This window comes from Hyla sarda, chromosome 12 (genome assembly GCF_029499605.1).
Source record: "Hyla sarda isolate aHylSar1 chromosome 12, aHylSar1.hap1, whole genome shotgun sequence".
NCBI lineage: Eukaryota > Metazoa > Chordata > Amphibia > Anura > Hylidae > Hyla > Hyla sarda.
The window spans coordinates 62,484,731-62,505,258 of NC_079200.1; the positions used below are offsets into that span (position 1 = coordinate 62,484,731).

Genomic DNA, 20,528 nt, shown 5'->3' on the forward strand with positions numbered 1-20,528 from the left:
AGAGCTGGGGTACCTCTTGTTTCAAGGACTGCCTTAAACCGGTTCCCAGTACTCCCTGCCGTGACCCTGTGGTTCCCCCTGTAACCGGTCTCCCTAAGGCCTATATGGACTATGCTGACGTATTTTGCAAGAAACAAGCTGAGACTCTACCTCCTCACAGGCCTTATGACTGTCCTATTGACCTCCTCCCGGGCACTACTCCACCCCGGGGCAGAATTTATCCTCTGTCCGCCCCAGAGACTCTTGCTATGTCTGAGTACATCCAGGAAAATTTAAAAAAGGGGTTTATCCGCAAATCCTCCTCTCCTGCCGGAGCTGGATTTTTCTTGGTGTCCAAAAAAGATGGCTCCCTACGTCCTTGCATTGACTACCGCGGACTTAATAAAATCACGGTAAAGAACCGCTACCCTCTACCTCTTATCTCTGAACTCTTTGATCGCCTCCAAGGTGCCCACATCTTTACCAAACTGGACTTAAGAGGTGCTTATAATCTCATCCGCATCAGGGAGGGGGACGAATGGAAAACGGCATTTAACACTAGAGATGGACACTTTGAGTATCTGGTCATGCCCTTTGGCCTGTGCAACGCCCCTGCCGTCTTCCAAGACTTTGTTAATGAAATTTTTCGTGATCTCTTATATTCCTGTGTTGTTGTGTATCTGGACGATATTCAGATTTTTTCTGCCAACCTAGAAGAACACCGCCAGCATGTCCGCATGGTTCTTCAGAGACTTCGAGACAATCAACTTTATGCCAAAATGGAGAAATGTCTGTTTGAATGTCAATCTCTTCCTTTCCTAGGATACTTGGTCTCTGGCCAGGGACTACAAATGGATCCAGACAAACTCTCTGCCGTCTTAGATTGGCCACGCCCCTCCGGACTCCGTGCTATCCAACGTTTTTTGGGGTTCGCCAATTATTACAGACAATTTATTCCACATTTTTCCACCATTGTGGCTCCTATCGTGGCTTTAACCAAGAAGAACGCCAATCCTAAGTCATGGCCTCCTCAAGCGGAAGACGCCTTTAAACAGCTCAAGTCTGCCTTTTCTTCTGCTCCCGTGCTCTCCAGACCTGACCCATCTAAACCCTTCCTATTGGAGGTTGATGCCTCCTCAGTAGGAGCTGGAGCGGTTCTTCTACAAAAAAATTCTTCTGGGCATGCTGTTACTTGTGTTTTTTTTTCTAGGACCTTCTCTCCGGCGGAGAGGAACTACTCCATCGGGGATCGAGAGCTACTGGCCATTAAATTAGCACTTGAGGAATGGAGGCATCTGCTGGAGGGATCAAAATTTCCAGTTATTATTTACACCGATCACAAGAATCTCTCCTATCTCCAGTCTGCCCAACGGCTGAACCCTCGCCAGGCCAGGTGGTCTCTGTTCTTTGCCCGGTTTAATTTTGAAATTCACTTTCGCCCTGCCGATAAGAACATTAGGGCCGATGCTCTCTCTCGTTCCTCGGATGCCTCGGAAGTAGAGCTCTCTCCGCAACACATCATTCCTCCTGACTGCCTGATCTCCACTTCTCCAGCCTCCATCAGGCAAACTCCTCCAGGGAAGACCTTCGTTTCTCCACGCCAACGCCTCGGAATCCTCAAATGGGGTCACTCCTCCCATCTCGCAGGCCATGCGGGCATCAAGAAATCCTTGCAACTCATCTCTCGTTTCTATTGGTGGCCGACTCTGGAAACGGATGTTGTTGATTTTGTGCGGGCCTGCACTGTCTGTGCCCGGGATAAGACTCCTCGCCAGAAGCCTGCTGGTCTTCTTCATCCTCTGCCTGTCCCCGAACAGCCTTGGTCTCTGATTGGTATGGACTTTATTACAGACTTACCCCCATCCCGTGGCAACACTGTTGTTTGGGTGGTCGTTGATCGATTTTCCAAGATGGCACATTTTATTCCTCTTCCTGGTCTTCCTTCAGCGCCTCAGTTGGCAAAACAATTTTTTGTACACATTTTTCGTCTTCACGGGTTGCCCACGCAGATCGTCTCGGATAGAGGCGTCCAATTCGTGTCTAAATTCTGGAGGGCTCTCTGTAAACAACTCAAGATTAAATTAAACTTTTTTTCTGCTTATCATCCTCAATCCAATGGGCAAGTAGAAAGAATTAACCAGGTCCTGGGTGATTATTAACGGCATTTTGTTTCCTCCCGCCAGGATGACTGGGCAGATCTTCTTCCATGGGCCGAATTCTCGTACAACCTCAGAGTCTCTGAATCTTCTTCCAAATCCCCATTTTTCGTGGTGTACGGCCGTCACCCTCTTCCCCCCCTCCCTACTCCCTTGCCCTCTGGTTTGCCCGCTGTGGATGAAATAACTCGTGATCTTTCCACCATATGGAAAGAGACCCAAAATTCTCTCTTACAGGCTTCATCACGCCTTCATTTTTAGTGGACTGGGAGGGCTGTGGTCCTGAAGAGAGATCCTGGGAACCTGAGGACAATATCCTAGATAAAAGTCTGGTCCTCAGGTTCTCAGGCTCTAAGAAGAGGGGGAGACCCAAGGGGGGGGGGTACTGTTACGCCGAGCGCTCCGGGTCCCCGCTCCTCCCCGGAGCGCTCGCAACATCCTCGATACGGCAGCGCCCCGGTCAGATCCACTGACCGGGTGCGCTGCGATACCGCCTCCAGCCGGGATGCGATTCGCGATGCGGGTGGCGCCCGCTCGCGATGCGCACCCCGGCTTCCGTACCTGACTCGCTCTCCCTCGGTCCTGTCCCTGCGCGCGCGGCCTCGCTCCCTAGGGCGCGCGCGCGCCGGGTCTCTGCGATTTAAAGGGCCACTGCGCCACTGATTGGCGCAGTGGTTCCAATTAGTGTCTTCACCTGTGCACTCCCTATGTATACCTCACTTCCCCTGCACTCCCTCGCCGGATCTTGTTGCCCTTGTGCCTAGTGAAAGCGTTCCCTTGTGTGTTCCTAGCCTGTGTTCCAGACCTCCTGCCGTTGCCCCTGACTACGATCCTTGCTGCCTGCCCCGACCTTCTGCTACGTCCGACCTTGCTTTTGTCTACTCCCTTGTACCGCGCCTATCTTCAGCAGTCAGAGAGGTTGAGCCGTTGCTAGTGGATACGACCTGGTTACTACCGCCGCAGCAAGACCATCCCGCTTTGCGGCGGGCTCTGGTGAACACCAGTAGTAACTTAGAACCGGTCCACTAGCACGGTCCACGCCAATCCCTCTCTGGCACAGAGGATCCACCTCCTGCCAGCCAGCATCGTGACAGTGTATATATCTCTGTACATTGAGGAGACCCATGAGGTGTATATATCTCTATACATGGAGGAGACCCATGAGGTGTGGATATCTCTATACATGGAGGAGAACCATGAGGTGTGTATATCTCTGTACATGGAGGAGACCCATGAGGTGTATATATATCTGTACATGGAGGAGACCCATGAGGTGTGTATATCTCTGTACACAGAGGAGACCAATGAGATCTGTATATCTCTGTACATAGAGGACACCCCTGAGGTGTATATATCTGTAGATGAAGGAGACCCATGAGGTGTGTATATCTCTGTACATGGAGGAGATCCATGAGGTCTGTTTATCTCTATACATGCACGAGATCCATGAGGTGTGTATATCTCTGTACATGGAGGAGACCCATTAGGTGTATATATCTCTGTACATGGAGGACACCCCTGAGGTGTATATCTCTGTACATGAAGGAGACCCATAAGGTGTATATCTCTGTACATGGAGGAGATCCATGAGGTGTATATATATCTCTGTACATGGAGCACACCCCTGAGGTGTATATCTCTGTACATGAAGGAGACCCATAAGGTGTATATCTCTGTACATGGAGGAGACCCATGAGGTGTGTATATCTCTGTACATGGAGGAGACCCATGAGGTGTATATATCTCTGTACATGGAGGAGACCCATGAGGTGTATATCTCTATACATGGAGGACACCCCTGAGGTGCATATCTCTGTACATGGAGGAGACCCATGAGGTGTGTATATCTCTGTACATGGAGGAGACCCATGAAGTGTGTATATCTCTGTACATGGAGGAGACCCATGAGGTGTATATATCTCTGTACATGGAGGAGACCCATGAGGTGTATATCTCTATACATGGAGGACACCCCTGAGGTGCATATCTCTGTACATGGAGGAGACCCATGAGGTGTGTATATCTCTGTACATGGAGGAGACCCATGAAGTGTGTATATCTCTGTACATGGAGGAGACCCATGAGGTGTATATCTCTATACATTGAGGACACCCCTGAGGTGCATATCTCTGTACATGGAGGAGACCCATGACGTCTGTTTATCTCTGGACATGGAGGAGACACATGAGATGGCAGTAGACATACTTTGCAATTGAAAAATTCTATTGTGGTGCTACCCCTTTATTCATCATTGTCTATTGGCGAGCATCAAGCAGGAAGTTATATCTTTAAACTTTAAACAATTTATTTCCAGCTATTGGTATCCCGAATTGCCCACCAATTTCTTCCATACTTTAGATTAAGACCTGTGAGTTTTACATATGCTCCATATTACACTCAAGGACCAGACCCATGGAAATTATGTTAGATTGCCCTTTAGTTATTTAGTTAAGATACATAGAAAGATAGTCTTCTTTGTTTCTTCCATGTCTCTTTCAGATTATTTCTTGACACTTCATATTTCTTATTATATGACTAGTTTTTCCTTTTCCATGGCAACACATCACAGTGTCAGCGTGTTATTAGCTTACCATGTCAGCTATGACGAAAAGCCAGTGTCCGAATCCCACATATACTACTCACTACTAGGGGTTAATAGGACTGTATATCTATAGGCCGGAAGAACAAATATGACTATTGTAATGGCAATGTTAAAGTGATTACTCATTTATTTACCACATTTATTGTGTGTGGAGGAGGAAGGACTCCTAATGTGTATATATCTCTGTACATGGAGGAGACCCATGAGGTGTGTATATCTCTGTACATGGAGGAGACCCATGAGGAGTGTCTATCTCTATACATGGAGGAGACCCATGAGGTGTATATATCTCTGTACATGGAGGAGACCCATGAGGTGTATATATCTCTGTACATGGAGAAGACCCATGAGGTGTGTATATCTCTGTACATGGAGGAGACCCATGAGGTGTATATATCTCTGTGCATGGAGGAGACCCCTGAGGTGTGTATATCTCTGTACATGGAGGAGACCCATGAGGTGTATATATCTGTACATGGAGGAGACCCCTGAGGTGTGTATCTATCTATACATGGAGGAGACCCATGAGGTGTATATATCTCTGTACATAGAGGAGACCCATGAGGTGTGTATATCTCTGTATATGGATTAGACCCCTGAAGTGTCTATATATCTATACATGGAGGAGACCCATGAGGTGTTTATATCTCTGTACATGGAGGAGACCCCTGAGTTGTGTATATCTCTGTACATGGAGGAGACCCCTGAGGTGTGTATACATCTATACATGGAGGAGACCCATGAGGTGTGTATATCTCTTTACATGGAGGAGACCCATGAGGTGTATATATCTCTGTACATAGAGAAGACTCATGAGGTGTGTATATCTCTGTACATGGAGAAGACTCATAAGGTGTGTATATCTCTGTACATGGAGGATACCCATGAGGTGTGTATATCTCTATACATGGAGGAGACCCATGAGGTGTGTATATCTCTGTACATGGAGGAGACCCATGAGGTGTGTATATCTCTTTACATGGAGGAGAGCCATGAGGTGTATATATCTCTGTACATGGAGAAGACTCAGGAGGTGTGTATATCTCTGTACATAGAGGAGACCCATGAGGTGTGTATATCTCTGTATATGGAGGAGACCCCTGAAGTGTCTATATATCTATACATGGAGGAGACCCATGAGGTGTGTATATCTCTGTACATGGAGGAGACCCCTGAGGTGTGTATATCTCTGTACATGGAGGAGACCCCTGAGGTGTGTATACATCTATACATGGAGGAGACCCATGAGGTGTGTATATCTCTTTACATGGAGGAGACCCATGAGGTGTATATATCTCTATACATAGAGAAGACTCATGAGGTGTGTATATCTCTGTACATGGAGAAGACTCATAAGGTGTGTATATCTCTGTACATGGAGGATACCCATGAGGTGTGTATATCTCTATACATGGAGGAGACCCATGAGGTGTGTATATCTCTGTACATGGAGGAGACCCATGAGGTGTGTATATCTCTTTACACGGAGGAGACCCATGAGGTGTATATATCTCTGTACATGGAGAAGACTCATGAGGTGTGTATATCTCTGTACATGGAGGATACCCATGAGGTGTGTATATCTCTGTACATGGAGGAGACTCCTGAGGTGTGTATATCCCTGTACATGGAGGAGACCCCTGAGGTGTGTATATCTCTTTACATGGAGGAGACCCATGAGGTGTATATATCTCTGTACATGGAGAAGACTCATGAGGTGTGTATATCTCTGTACATGGAGGAGACCCATGAGGTGTGTATATCTCTGTACATGGAGGAGACTCCTGAGGTGTGTATATCCCTGTACATGGAGGAGACCCCTGAGGTGTGTATACATCTATACATGGAGGAGACCCATGAGGCGTATATATCTCTGTACATGGAGGAGACCCATGAGGTGTATATTTCTATACATGGAGGAGACCCATGAGGTGTGTATATCTGTATACATGGAGGAGACCCATGAGGTGTATATATCTCTGTACATGGAAGAGACCCATGAGGTGTATATATCTCTGTACATGGAGGAGACCCATGAGGTGTATATATATATGTACATGGAGCAAACCATTGAGGTGTTTATATCTCTGTACATGGAGGAGACCCATGAGGTGTGTATATCTCTGTACGTGGAGGAGACCCATGAGGTGTATATATCTCTTTAGATGGAGGATACCCATGAGGTGTGTATATCTCTGTACATGGAGGAGACTCATGAGGTGTGTATATCTCTGTACATGGAGGAGACCCATGAGGTGTATATATCTCTCTACATGGAGGAGACTCATGAGGTGTGTATTTCTCTGTACATGGAGGAGACCCACGAGGTGTGTATATCTCTGTACATGGAGAAGACTCATGAGGTGTGTATATCTCTGTACATGGAGGAGAACTGTAAGGTGTGTATATCTCTGTACATGGAGGAGACCCATGAGGTGTGTATATCTCTGTACATGGAGGAGAATCATGAGGTGTGTATATCTATACATGGAGGAGACCCATGAGGTGTGTATATCTCTGTACATGGAGGAGACCCATGAGGTGTGTATATCTCTATACATGGAGGATACCCATGAGGTGTGTATTTATCTGTACATGGAGGATACCCATGAGGTGTATATATCTCTATACATGGAGGATACCCATGAGGTGTGTATATCTCTGTACATGGAGGAGACCCATGAGGTGTGTATATCTATACATGGAGGAGACCCATGAGGTGTGTATATCTCTATACATGGAGGATACCCATGAGGTGTGTATATCTCTGTACATGGAGGAGAATCATGAGGTGTGTATCTATACATGGAGGAGACCCATGAGGTGTGTATATCTCTATACATGGAGCAGACCCATGAGGTGTATATATCTCTATACATGGAGCAGACCCATGAGGTGTGTATATCTCTGTACATTAAGGGTCTATTCACACGTACAGTATTCTGCGCAGATTTGATGAGCAGGATTTCAAGCTGTGTTCAGTTTACATTAAAATCTGCAGCGGAAAATCCTGCGCATCAAATCGGCGCAGAATACTGTACGTGTAAATTGACCCTAAAGAGACCCATGAGGTGTAGATATCATTCCATTGATGCTGGTGGGCTCTTGGATAATCCATTATGTTTCTCAATTCCTTGCCTGTCTGTAGAAAAATCTATGCACAAACTTTTGTGCTACATTAACTATTCTTCCCAGTCTCCAGTCCTCTTCTTAGTTCTGTATGAATCATATAGGCAAACATGACGCCATCCTATGTACCAAATGTCTGTTTTGTGGGCCATGGGAAGAACTGGCAGCCTACCAGTGTTGGACTTTTTCACGGATCACTGTGGGGCCATGAATCTTTTCTGGGGTCCTTGGAAAAAAGGGGCCAACCCTGGTTGGTCCATTCAAATTGTTATAGGGTTTTGAGTATTTATGACTCCCTTCTACAGAGGATCTCCATTGTGAGTACGTGAAGGAATGGCCCAGGAATCATGGAAAAGGTGTAAAGGGAGAAACAAAAGCCAGTCTCTTCTGTCTTAAGTGGCATATAAGAGGGTCATTTTTATCTTTACTATGGGGGTCCTCACTTAAGGGATGAAAAATAATGGGTGTCATCTGATAGCTGCTCCTAATCCATGATATACAAAGGAAGGCTACTCTATGACAGCTGCTTTGGATATGTATTTAGAAGAGAGATGACACTTTAAGCAGATCTTATCATTTCCAGTTTGATACTATATACTGTGGATTTAATTTGCATGGAGTATGTAGAGTTCTTGGATGTGCTTCTGAATTTGACAATTCCTCAGCCTTCACGTCCCTGATGAGAGTTGTATTCCTTGTGCACATGGATAACTGCAGCAGAGTATGGGCAGCTTCAGTCTGTAAGTGGGCATGGTTTGTATTTGGCATTAGGAGCCTCGATATCTGCAGATACCAAGAGTTCTAATGGCAAAGCATTCATATGGAAATAGTGTTGGGGATTGTCAGCAACCATTCTATAAATAGCGGCATGCATACATAAATATATATATTCAAAGGTTCTATCTTTATGCATAAGTTTGCAGTAATCTGCTCTTCATCTCTGTGATGGCTATGCAGAGCATAGGGGAGATTTATCATAACCTGTCCAGAGGAAAAGTTGCTGAGTTGTCCATAGCAACCAATCAGATCACTTATTTCATTATTGAAGAGGCCTCTGAAAAATGAAAGAAGGGATCTGATTGGTTGCTATGGGCAACTCAGCAACTTTTCCTCTGGGCAGGTTTTGATTGAGCTCCCCCAATATTGTGTTTTTGTTTCTGACATGTAGCAGAGATCTAAGTTATAATCCACTAGTTGTTGCAGAAATTGCTGTAGAAGAAGAGATAGCAGAAGCAGTCAAGTAGGTTTAGCCCATAGCGTTCTACAGGACAGAGGACACAGTAGGCAACCGATAATGGGATTATCAAGGATTAGAAAAACACAGGGCTGTAGCTCCCATGAGGCGAGTGAGGCGATCGCGCTGTTGCAAGGGGGCGCAGTGGCCAGGGCTGCATTGGCCCTGGCCACTGCACCTGCTTGCACATGGAGTCCAGCACACATTACCCTGAGGCATTGATTCCCAACCGGGGTGCCAGGACACTCTGGTGGGAAATATGGTGCTAAATTTTTTTTATTTTCCTGCCCAGGCCTGCGCACCTGTAGGTCACAGGTGCGCAGGCCAGGCGCGAGGGAAGTCAATGTGCAGTGATGGGACGAGTGATGCTGCAGCTCCAATCCTCGTATATCCTCCCTCTCCTGTGGAGCAGCTCTGGACTCTGGATTCTCCCTGGTCCCTCAACAGAATGATGTGGATGGAGGGAAGGAGCAGGGGCGATGCTGACAGAGGCCTACTCAACTTCAGGTAATGCACCCCCACCCTTATATCCCTCCTCTACACTTCCCTTTCACCCCTCATAACCTCTCTGTAACCCCTGGTTACCTATACAACTGAAAGACTCATTAGGACAAAAGTCGAGTCATGGGGGATCTGTTGGACTGCCTTCTGGTGAAAAAGGTACCAACCCATCTACACCGGGCCCAGTGTGACTACGAGCAGAAATGTCTGTGGCGACAGAGGAAGCGACTGTTTGTGCACAAAGGACTGTTGTACTGAAATTCTTTGGATCAGGGTTCTGGTGATCGACTTCACCAGATTCTGGTTCCCCAAAGAGATGCGGCGATGGTCCTTGACGCAGACCATGATCAGTCGGGACACTTTGGAGTCTACAAGATCGAAGCCACAGTCAGGCGAAGATTCTACTGGATCGGAATGTGGAGCAACATTGAAAAATGGTGCAGTGAATGTGCATTCTGTAACGTCACCAAGAACGTGTGCAAGGACGCAAGAGCACCCCTCCATTCCATTTAGAGTGAAAGGCCTAACCATTTGGTCGCGCTAGACCATGTCAAATTGTCTCCTACCCGGTCCAGGTACACTTATGCTCTCACCATGGTGAATCATTACTCTAAATGGGTTGTCGTTGTACCCGTTAAAGACCTTACCGCCAAGACAGCCGCCCAGATGTTCTACACCCAACTGGTCTGTCCTAATGGACTGTGGAAAGGCCTTTGAGGCCCAACTCTTCCAAGAGCTGTGTCAATTCCATGCCTGCAAAAAACTCTGGATTACTGCTTACCATCCCCAGGGGAGCGGGCTCTGTGAGCACATCAATCAAGTTTTTATCCACATGTTGCGAGCAGCCTCTGTGTCAAGACAGGAAGAGTGTCCCTGACTGCTGCCCGAACTATTGGAGATCTATAATAACACAGTCCACTGCTCGTAGGGGTACACCCCTTTCCGTTTGATGATGGGGCGATATGGGCAGCTGCCTAAAGGCTGAACATTTGGGCTCCAAGCACCGTTCAACAATTCTCCGCAAGCCTCCCTGGAATGGGTTTCTGACCACCAGAGAAGAATCCGAGAGACCAAAGAAATTGTCAGCAAGAAGATGGGCGAGGCCCAGCAGAGACAGCAGGAAGACTACAACCGTCATGCCTCTGCCAAACCACTTCAGTTGGGTGATAAAGTTTGGCTGCGGAAGTTTCCAAGGGCCCACAAGTTGGACTCTATCTGGGAGACAGAACCGTACACGGTGACAGCTGTACCCTATCCGGAATCTGATGTATACGAAGTACAAAAACCTGGGTACGGGCCGCAAGTTGTTCATCGAGACCAGATCAAGTTATGCCTGAAAGAAGATCTGCCAGCTCTCCCAGCGCCACCACCTACAGCTGTTAGACCGGCAAGGGAGTACATCCCAGGCGAGGGAATACACCCATCTATGGATTTCCCCATGTTTGCTCCAACTCAGCCTGCGTTCTTCTGTGTCTCACAGCACCTGGGCTGGTTAAACCCACACTAGTCTCCACACCAGTCCCAGTCTTGTCACCGCAGTCTCCAGAGTACGAACTTTGTCTCCAGCCCCCCAGCGCAGATGCCAGCAACTTTGGGTCCCGCCAGCCCTCGATCAATACCTGCTCTTGAATTCATCGAGGAAGAGTTAGCCGCAGCTTCAGAGTTTCCAAGAGCTCTAGAAGATGCAAGAGTTCCAGAGTCCCCCGAAGTGGTGTTGCATAGGTCCCGAAGGTCGAAACAAGGACAAATTTACGCACGGTACAAAGATTAGCTCACAATACAGTGTGTAAAGTTATGTACCACACATAGTCCATATAAAATCAAAATAGTGTACACTTACGTAAATATCTAAGTTAGGACTGCAACATTACTTGAGGTCTCAGTCCACGTATATCAAGTATGTATGTGTCTAACATTTTCTCCTGTCCACGTGTACAGGGTGCTCTACTGGCCAGAGGGTTCCCCTGCAAGATAAGATAAACACGTATAAGGGCAGAGTACAAGTTGTAAAGGTAACACTGTTGTATTGCATAACAATGTATATTGAGTTCTGCGGAGAAGTGTTGTAAAACCCAAGTGCCCCAGCAGCCAAGGCATTGGGCAGATTGCCTCAGGCAACCCAATTCGCAACCAGTGAATTAAAGTGTTTAAAGAGTGTTAGCAATGCAGTTACAAGCAAAAACAATCCCACATGTTTACTCTGTTGCTCTAAGTAAAGAGCCTATATGGACATTTACCAGTGCTACATGGACTCATTTCTATTTTGTTCCATAATCAGACCTGAGACGGACATTCTGTGCTAAAATGCCCCAGAAATTGTCATTGGGCCCGGTGGTTTCTTCGGTTATCCGCCATCCAAGACTGGGGGTTGAGGACTACTGTATTTAACAGGGGGAGTTTGTGGTGGCCCAGTATGGGAGGTGTTACCTTGCACCCTTGCTGCCCTGTCCGGCAGCCTCCCTTCAGTGTCCCCTGGGCTCCCTTGTACTTGTTTCCCCCCTGTACATATGTTCTGCACTGCAATGTATTATAAAATGTCTTGTAGCTTTAAAGGGGTACTCCGTCCCTAGACATCTCATCCCCTATCCAAAGGATGGGGGATAAGATATCTAATCACGGGAGTCCCGCCGCTGGGGACCCCTGGGATCTCGGCTGCAGCACCCCTCTGTCATTACTGCACAGAGCAAACTTGCTCTGTGCGTAATGACGGGCAATACAGGGGCCGGAGCATTGTGACATCATGGCTCCACCCCTTCGTGACATCACGGCCCACCCCCTCAATACAAGTCTATGGGAGGGGGCGTGGTGGCTGTCACGCCCCCTCCCATACACTTGCTTTAAGGGGACGGGCCGTGACGTCACGATACTTTGGCCCCTGTATTGTCCGTCATTACGCACGGAGCGAGTTAGCTCTGTGCAGTAATGACAGAGGGGTGCTGCAGCCGAGAACCTGGCGGTCCCCAGTGGTGGGACCCCCGCGATCAGACATCTTATCCCCTATCCTTTGGATAGGGGATAAGATGTCTAGGGGCGGAGAACCCTTTTAAGAGTTGTACCATGTGATATATCATGTGATTGTTACCCAGGAGGTATCAGTGACCAGGTGACCCCAAGGGTGACCTATGGGCTCCCGGCGTTTCTCCCCCATTTAAGCCCTGGGTGGAGCTAGCTCTCTCTTTGGAGATAAGTCTTTGCTGAGGTCAGTATTGCCTAGTGTGTGTGTCCAGAATGTTGGAGGCCTCAAAGTCAAGTCCTGCAGCCACCATCAAATGCAAGTAAGCTACAGTCATAGCTTTGTCAGTTTTCAGTCAAGTCAGTCCCAGTCGTCTGTCAGGTCAGTGTGGCATTAATTACATTGTCCAGTCCTACTACAAGTCCCAGCAAGCCCTTAAGGTCTCTGAGTCACTGGTCACTTCTGTGGGCCCTGGCTGAACTGTGTAGACTTTACCATCTGTCTACCCTCAGTAAAGCTACCGTTGTCTGTAACTTGACGTCAGAGTCATTATTGCCCCCGTGCCTAGCCCAGAATCTTGCGGTATACCTTCGGGTGGTATCAAGGATAAATCACTCCCTGGCGTCACGAATACAAGGGATTAATGCCATCTGCCCCTAGCGTAACAACATCTGCCCTCATCACACCCTGTTACCACAGGGGATTGCACAATGTTGGACTTTTGGAACTGAGATAATCTTTGTAGCTCAGTCACTGGAATCCTCTGCATGTGCAGTGCAGTTCAGGAAGATATGTGATAGATGGGACAACAGTGTATGTGACATGGGTGTCATTTACAAATTTAGCAGATCCCTTTTATTGGATTGGTGAGGTGTTGAAGACTGAAGAAGTACACCACATGCATTATTATTTCTGATGTGCACTCATGTACATATAGCCCCCCTAAGGAATAATTTAATTGTCACCTTCTTGACTAAGAAGCCACTTGGTCTACGTGGGCCGAAGTTTAGTAACAAAGGTGGAGCCCAGTGGGTGCAGCGCTGCTTCTTTGTGCCTAGGCTGCCAATGAAAGCAAGATAGCGTCTGAGACCAATAATTCTGGAGATTGCGGGAGGTCCCAGTGGTCAGAATACACCTTTAAATGAGCGAAACAACAAGTATCCACAATGTCCCTAAAACTTTTTTTTATTTTTTATTTAAAGCTCTATTAGGTAATTATTATTGGTGAGCCAAGGTTTCCTAGGGGGGCATGAGCCGATGTTGTGTTTGGATACCAATGGTATATCTGTGTTATCAATCCCTTTCCACATATGGACATAACTTTATGTCCATTTCTAATCAGATATCACTATCAACCAGTCCATTTTAGAAAGTACTTGTATTCCCCATGAAATTTTAATTCTGGAACATCTTTTCTTGTATTCCCTATGAAATGTCAATGCTGGAACATCTTTTTTTTTTTTTTTTTTTTTTTTAATAAAGCTGTGGGCCTACCCTCATTCTGATATGGTTAACTAGGCAGAAAAAAACGGAAATGTCCAGATCCCTGACAAGGAATGAGTAACAGGTTGCATAAAGTTACATTTTTTTTAGCTTTAAGTTAAAGGGGTACTCCGGTGGAATATGTATATATATATATATATATATATATATATATATATATATATATATATAAATTTTTTTTTTCTTTAAATCAACTGGTGCCAGGAAGTTAAACAGTAAATTACTTCTATTTAAAAATCTTAATCCTTCCAGTACTTATCAGCTGCTGTATACTACAGATGAAGTGGAGTTGTTCTTTTCTGTCTGACCATGGTGCTCTCTGCTGACACCTCTGTCCATGTCAGGAACTGTCCAGAGCAGGAGAGGTTTGCTATGGGGATTTGCTCCGGCTCTGGACAGAATATTCACCAGAAGATTGAACATGCTCAGTGTTCTGGCGGAATCCGTCCCGCAGGCATTACAGTCTATCGGGACGGCAATATCTGCGCGGTCCTAGCGCCGTCTGATTTCTCACTAAATTTCTCACTGAAAATAATCCTCATCAGGACCTTCCATTGACATCAGTAAATACTTTGATCCCGCAAGGATTTCTGGAAGAATTTCCACATGGAAATTCTGCTCGGATCTACCTCAAATGACTTGGGTGCCAAGGTTTTTGCATGGATAAGTAGAGATAATTCAGTGAGAAAATTCTGCCATGTGAACCCAGCCTTACACTGCAGAAAAAAATCCACAAGATAAAACAGGTATTAACAAACACTGTTTTTTTTTCTATCTGATAATGTGCTCTATAGTCTATGCCAGTCTATGAAAAAGCATCTGTCAGTGCATATATTACGGGAGATTTCAATCCACTTTTTGGTCACAAAACCACATGTTTTTGTTGTATTAATTAACCAAAGTATTGTACAGTGACCCCCCGACCTACGATGGCCCAACATATGATCATTTCAACATGCGATGGCCTCTCAGAGGCCATCGCATGTTGAAGGCAAAATCAACATACAATGCATTTTTATGTCGGGCCATTGCATAAATGGCTATCCGGCAGCGCTGACTGCTTCAGCTGCCGCCGAATGGCCGTTTACAGTGCCCCGTGAGCTCCGGTGATGTCTCTTACCTGTCCTCGGAGCTCCGGCGTGTCCTCTTCGGGATCCCCTGCTTCATCGGCGCTTTCCATCGACGTCATCACATCGCTGCGCACGCCGTCCCGTCATCCAATAGGAGCGGCGTGCATAGCGAAGTGATGGCAGCGACGGAGAGCGCGGATGCCGGGGAAGCAGAGGTCTTGCCGGAGCGTCGGGGACACCTCGGGGATGCAGCTACAGCGATGGACGGCGACATCCCGGGCAGTGGTGACGAGCGGTGACGGTCCGGAGCGGCGGGGACAGGTGAGTACAACTTCCTCTAACTGTGGTCTACAACCTGCGGACCTCCAGATGTTGCAAAACTACAACACCCAGCATGCCCGGACAGCCGTTGGCTGTCCGGGCATGCTGGGTGTTGTAGTTTTGCAACATCTGGAGGTCCGCAGGTTGTAGACCACTGTCCTATACTTTACATTGCATGCGATAGTTTCAACAAACAATGGTCCGTTTGGAACGGATTACCATCGTATGTTGAGGGACCACTGTATGTTTTTTTAACCTTGTAAAAAAAGTATTATTTTTAGTTTTTATAGCAATATATATTGGTGTGTAAATATTTTCTACCCATCAGACTACCGGTATTGCTAAGATCCCCACAATTCTAAACAGTAGTTGGAAGAATGGTGTATAACATTAGTGATACTTTATTTAATTTTTTTTTTATTTATTTATATATTTAGTTACTAATCAAAAAAAATTTGCAGTATCTTGTAATACCTTTTTTATTGGATTAACAGAATTTTGTAGAGACTCTACAAAATTCTGTTAGTCCAATAGAAAAGGTATTACAAGATAATGCAAAATTTTTTGATTTGCATCTGCATCACTGGACTAATACGGCTACTCAAATTTACTATATTTAGTTATTAATTTTTTATTATTTTTATGTAATGAAATAAATGTATCAGAATTTGGATGGAGCATGTAAATCATAAATTAATATACTTCAAGTTCAATTAAAAAAAAAAAAAAGAGAAGAATTGCAGATACAAAGTTCACTGGGTATTCATGTTTAAAGGGGTACTCCGGTGAAAACCTTTTTTCTTTTAAATCAACTGGTGGCAGAAAGTTAAACATATTTGTAAATTACTTCTATTAAAAAATCCTAATCCTTCCTGTACTTATTAGCTGCTGAATACTACAGAGGAAATTCTTTTCTTTTTGGAATGTTCTCTGATGACATCACGAGCACAGTTCTCTCTGTTGACATTATTATAATAATAATAAAGCTTTATTTATTGTTGTCCTTAGTGGGATTTGAACCCAAGTCCCCAGCACTGCAAGGCAGCAGTGCTAACCACTGAGCCACCATGCTGCCCTTAGCATACATCTGCTATGCATCTGCTATGCACGGTTACTAAAATGGAGAGAGATGTCAGCAGAGAGCACTGTGCTCGTGATGTCATCAGTGTTCCAAAAAGAAAGGAATTTTCTCTGTAGCATTCAGCAGCTAATAAGTGTCACGATTCGGCTTACGGGTAGTGGATCCGCTGTGTCAGTGAGGGATTGGCGTGGACCGTGCTAGTGGACCGGTTCTAAGAGGCTACTGGTTTTCACCAGAGCCCGCCGCAAAGCGGGATGGTCTTGCTGCGGCAGTAGCAACCAGGTCGTATCCACTAGCAACGGCTCAACCTCACTGACTGCTGAGAAGGCGTGGGACAGAAGGACTAGGCAGAGGCAAGGTCAGACGTAGCAGAAGGTCGGGGGCAGGCGGCAAGGTTCGTAGTCAGGATGGATAGCAGAAGTTCAGGTACACAGGCTTTGGACACACTAAACGCTTTCACTGGCACAAGGCAACAAGATCCGGCAAGGGAGTGCATGGGAGGAGGTCAGATATAGTCTGGAGCAGGTGGAAGCCAATTAAGCTAATTGGGCCAGGCACCAATCAATGGTGCACTGGCCCTTTAAGTCTCAGAGAGCTGGCGCGCGCGCGCCCTAGAGAGCGGAGCCGCGCGCGCCAGCACATGACAGCAGGGGACCGGGACGGGTAAGTGACCTGGGATGCGATTCGCGAGCGGGCGCGTCCCGCTGTGCGAATCGCATCCCCAACGGCCATGACAGTGCAGCACTCCCGGTCAGCGGGACTGACCGAGGCGCTGCAGGGAGAAAGACGCCGTGAGCGCTCCGGGGAGGAGCGGGGACCCGGAGCGCTAGGCGTAACAGTACCCCCCCCCTTAGGTCTCCCCTTTTTTTTGTCCGGTAACTGCCTCCCCTGGGATGAGGACACCGGGAAAGAATGGAGGGCTTCCTCAACGGGAGGCAGTACAGCAGGAGTTGGAATGGGGAGGGAGGGCAGAGGGTGAAGTTTGGCACGGGGCAGGGAGACACAAGGACGGGAGCCATGAGGGGACACAGAGGCTTGCCTGATGGGACTGGGAGGGGGGGAGAGGCACTTCCTGTGGCAGGCAGAGTCCCAGTTCTTGATCTCCCCGGTGGTCCAATCAAGGGTGGGGGAATGAAGCCGGAGCCATGGCAGACCGAGGAGGACCTCAGAGGTACAGCCGGGGAGAACGAAGAGCTCAATTCTCTCGAGGTGGGGTCCAATAGACATCAGGAGGGGTTCTGTGCGGTAACGCACGGTGCAGTCCAATCTGGCTCCGTTGACCGCGGAAATGTAGAGCGGCTTGACGAGACGGGTCACCGGGATGCTGAATTTATTAACAAAGGACTCCAAAATAAAATTCCCGGAGGCACCAGAGTCCAAGCAGGCCACGGCTGAGAGGGAGGAGTTGGCTGTAGGAGAAATCCGCACGGGCACCGTGAGACGTGGAGAAGAAGACTTAGAACCAAGAGATGCCACACCCACGTGAGCTGGGTGCGTGCGTGCGTTTCCCAGGCGTGGAGGACGGATAGGGCAATCCACCAAGAAATGCTCGGTACTGGCACAGTACAGACAGAGATTTTCTTCTCTACGGCGATTCCTCTCTTCCTGGGTCAGGCGAGACCGATCCACTTGCATGGCCTCCTCGGCGGGAGGCCCAGGCGTAGACTGCAAAGGATGCTGTGGGAGAGGTGCCCAGAGATCTAAGTCTTTTTCCTGGCGGAGCTCTTGGTGTCGCTCAGAAAAACGCATGTCAATGCGGGTAGCCAAATGGATGAGTTCTTGGAGGTTGGCAGGAATCTCTCGTGCGGCCAGCACATCCTTGATGCGACTGGATAGGCCTTTTTTAAAGGTCGCGCAGAGAGCCTCGTTATTCCAGGATAGTTCAGAAGCAAGAGTACGGAATTGTATGGCGTACTCGCCAACGGAAGAATTACCCTGGACCAGGTTCAGCAAGGCAGTCTCAGCAGAAGAGGCTCGGGCAGGTTCCTCAAAGACACTTCGGACTTCAGCGAAGAAGGACTGGACTGTGGCTGTGGCAGGATCATTGCGGTCCCAGAGCGGTGTGGCCCAAGACAAGGCCTTTCCTGAAAGAAGGCTTACTACGAACGCCACCTTAGACCGTTCTGTAGGAAACAAGTCCGACAACATCTCCATATGCAGGGAACACTGAGACAAAAATCCACGGCAGAGTTTAGAGTCCCCATCAAATTTGTCCGGCAGGGACAAGCGTAGGTTAGGAGCGGCCACTCGCTGCGGAGGAGGTGCAGGAGCTGGCGGAGGAGATGGTTGCTGCTGTAGCAGAGGCAGAAGTTGCTGTAACATGGCGGTCAACTGCGACAGCAGTTGGGCAATCTGCTGCGATTGCTGAGCGACCACCGTGGGAAGATCAGCGAGACTTGGCAGCGGCACCTCAGCGGGATCCATGGCCGGATCTACTGTCACGATTCGGCTTACGGGTAGTGGATCCGCTGTGTCAGTGAGGGATTGGCGTGGACCGTGCTAGTGGACCGGTTCTAAGAGGCTACTGGTTTTCACCAGAGCCCGCCGCAAAGCGGGATGGTCTTGCTGCGGCAGTAGCAACCAGGTCGTATCCACTAGCAACGGCTCAACCTCACTGACTGCTGAGAAGGCGTGGGACAGAAGGACTAGGCAGAGGCAAGGTCAGACGTAGCAGAAGGTCGGGGGCAGGCGGCAAGGTTCGTAGTCAGGATGGATAGCAGAAGTTCAGGTACACAGGCTTTGGACACACTAAACGCTTTCACTGGCACAAGGCAACAAGATCCGGCAAGGGAGTGCATGGGAGGAGGTCAGATATAGTCTGGAGCAGGTGGAAGCCAATTAAGCTAATTGGGCCAGGCACCAATCAATGGTGCACTGGCCCTTTAAGTCTCAGAGAGCTGGCGCGCGCGCGCCCTAGAGAGCGGAGCCGCGCGCGCCAGCACATGACAGCAGGGGACCGGGACGGGTAAGTGACCTGGGATGCGATTCGCGAGCGGGCGCGTCCCGCTGTGCGAATCGCATCCCCAACGGCCATGACAGTGCAGCGCTCCCGGTCAGCGGGACTGACCGAGGCGCTGCAGGGAGAAAGACGCCGTGAGCGCTCCGGGGAGGAGCGGGGACCCGGAGCGCTAGGCGTAACAATAAGTTCTGGAAGGATTAAGATTTTTTAATAGAAGTAGTTTACAAATATGTTTAACTTTCTGCCACCAGTTGATTTAAAAGAAAAAAGGTTTTCACCAGAGTACCCCTTTAAGGCTAAGTTTCCACTTTTTTTTTTTTTTTTCTGGCAGTTTTTGAGCCAAAGCCAGAAGTGTATTCATAAGGAATAGGACATAGAAAGGAAGGACTTACACTTCTACTCCCTTATGGGTCCACTTCTGATTTTGGCTCAAAAACTGCAGTGGCAGTTTTCCAAAAACTGCCAGAAAAAAAAACAAGTGGAAACTTAGCCTAATACGGATAGTACGGATGCTTCTTTTCCTCAAAATCATAAAACCGCCATGTGGTGTGCACCAAAGGTCCTCTGGGTGGTGTTGCAGTGCTGACTAGTCAAGGTGTGGTTACTGATATCATAATTGACGTCCTCCACTTTGGGTGAAGTGCTGACTTTACTGAGTGGGGCATCAATAGGGACAGTATGGGCGTGACATCAGGAAGGACACTGTGACTTGTCAGCTCCACCCAGATGACTATTTGTGAGCAATATTTGGTGGTTTTATGTTTTCTTTTCCTCTCTTCTAGTAGATATATTTCAGCAAAAGCCAGGTCTGCAAGTTTAAAAAGCCCTAAAGTCGCTGGTTTAATAACCAAAATTCTGCTAGTTCCTTTTAGGATGAAAGATTGATAACAGACTGTGCGCTGAGAGATACTTCCAATGCTATAATAAAACAGACTCCATGAAAGCGGGATCTTAGTGAAGGAATCACAATTTATGATATCATGAATATGTCACAAGAGGAATCGCTTTATGTGTATATAAAGAATTGATGATAGAACTAG

At 47.5% G+C, this 20,528-nt stretch overlaps 1 protein-coding gene and 1 long non-coding RNA gene across 6 annotated transcripts in view; one reads left to right on the plus strand and one right to left on the minus strand.

Annotated features, from left to right (window-relative positions):
• The window catches only part of LOC130296393 (uncharacterized), a 166,127-nt gene that overhangs the window by 75,413 nt on the left and 70,186 nt on the right, over window positions 1-20,528 (minus strand). For both annotated transcript variants that reach the window (XR_008849200.1, XR_008849199.1), the window contains exon 3: window positions 11,442-11,565. This is a non-coding gene — a long non-coding RNA (uncharacterized LOC130296393). The remainder of the gene's footprint in view (window positions 1-11,441; window positions 11,566-20,528) is intronic.
• Window positions 1-20,528, plus strand: part of NTSR1 (neurotensin receptor 1) — a 220,864-nt gene that overhangs the window by 9,828 nt on the left and 190,508 nt on the right. The gene's annotated exons all lie outside the window — the stretch shown is intronic.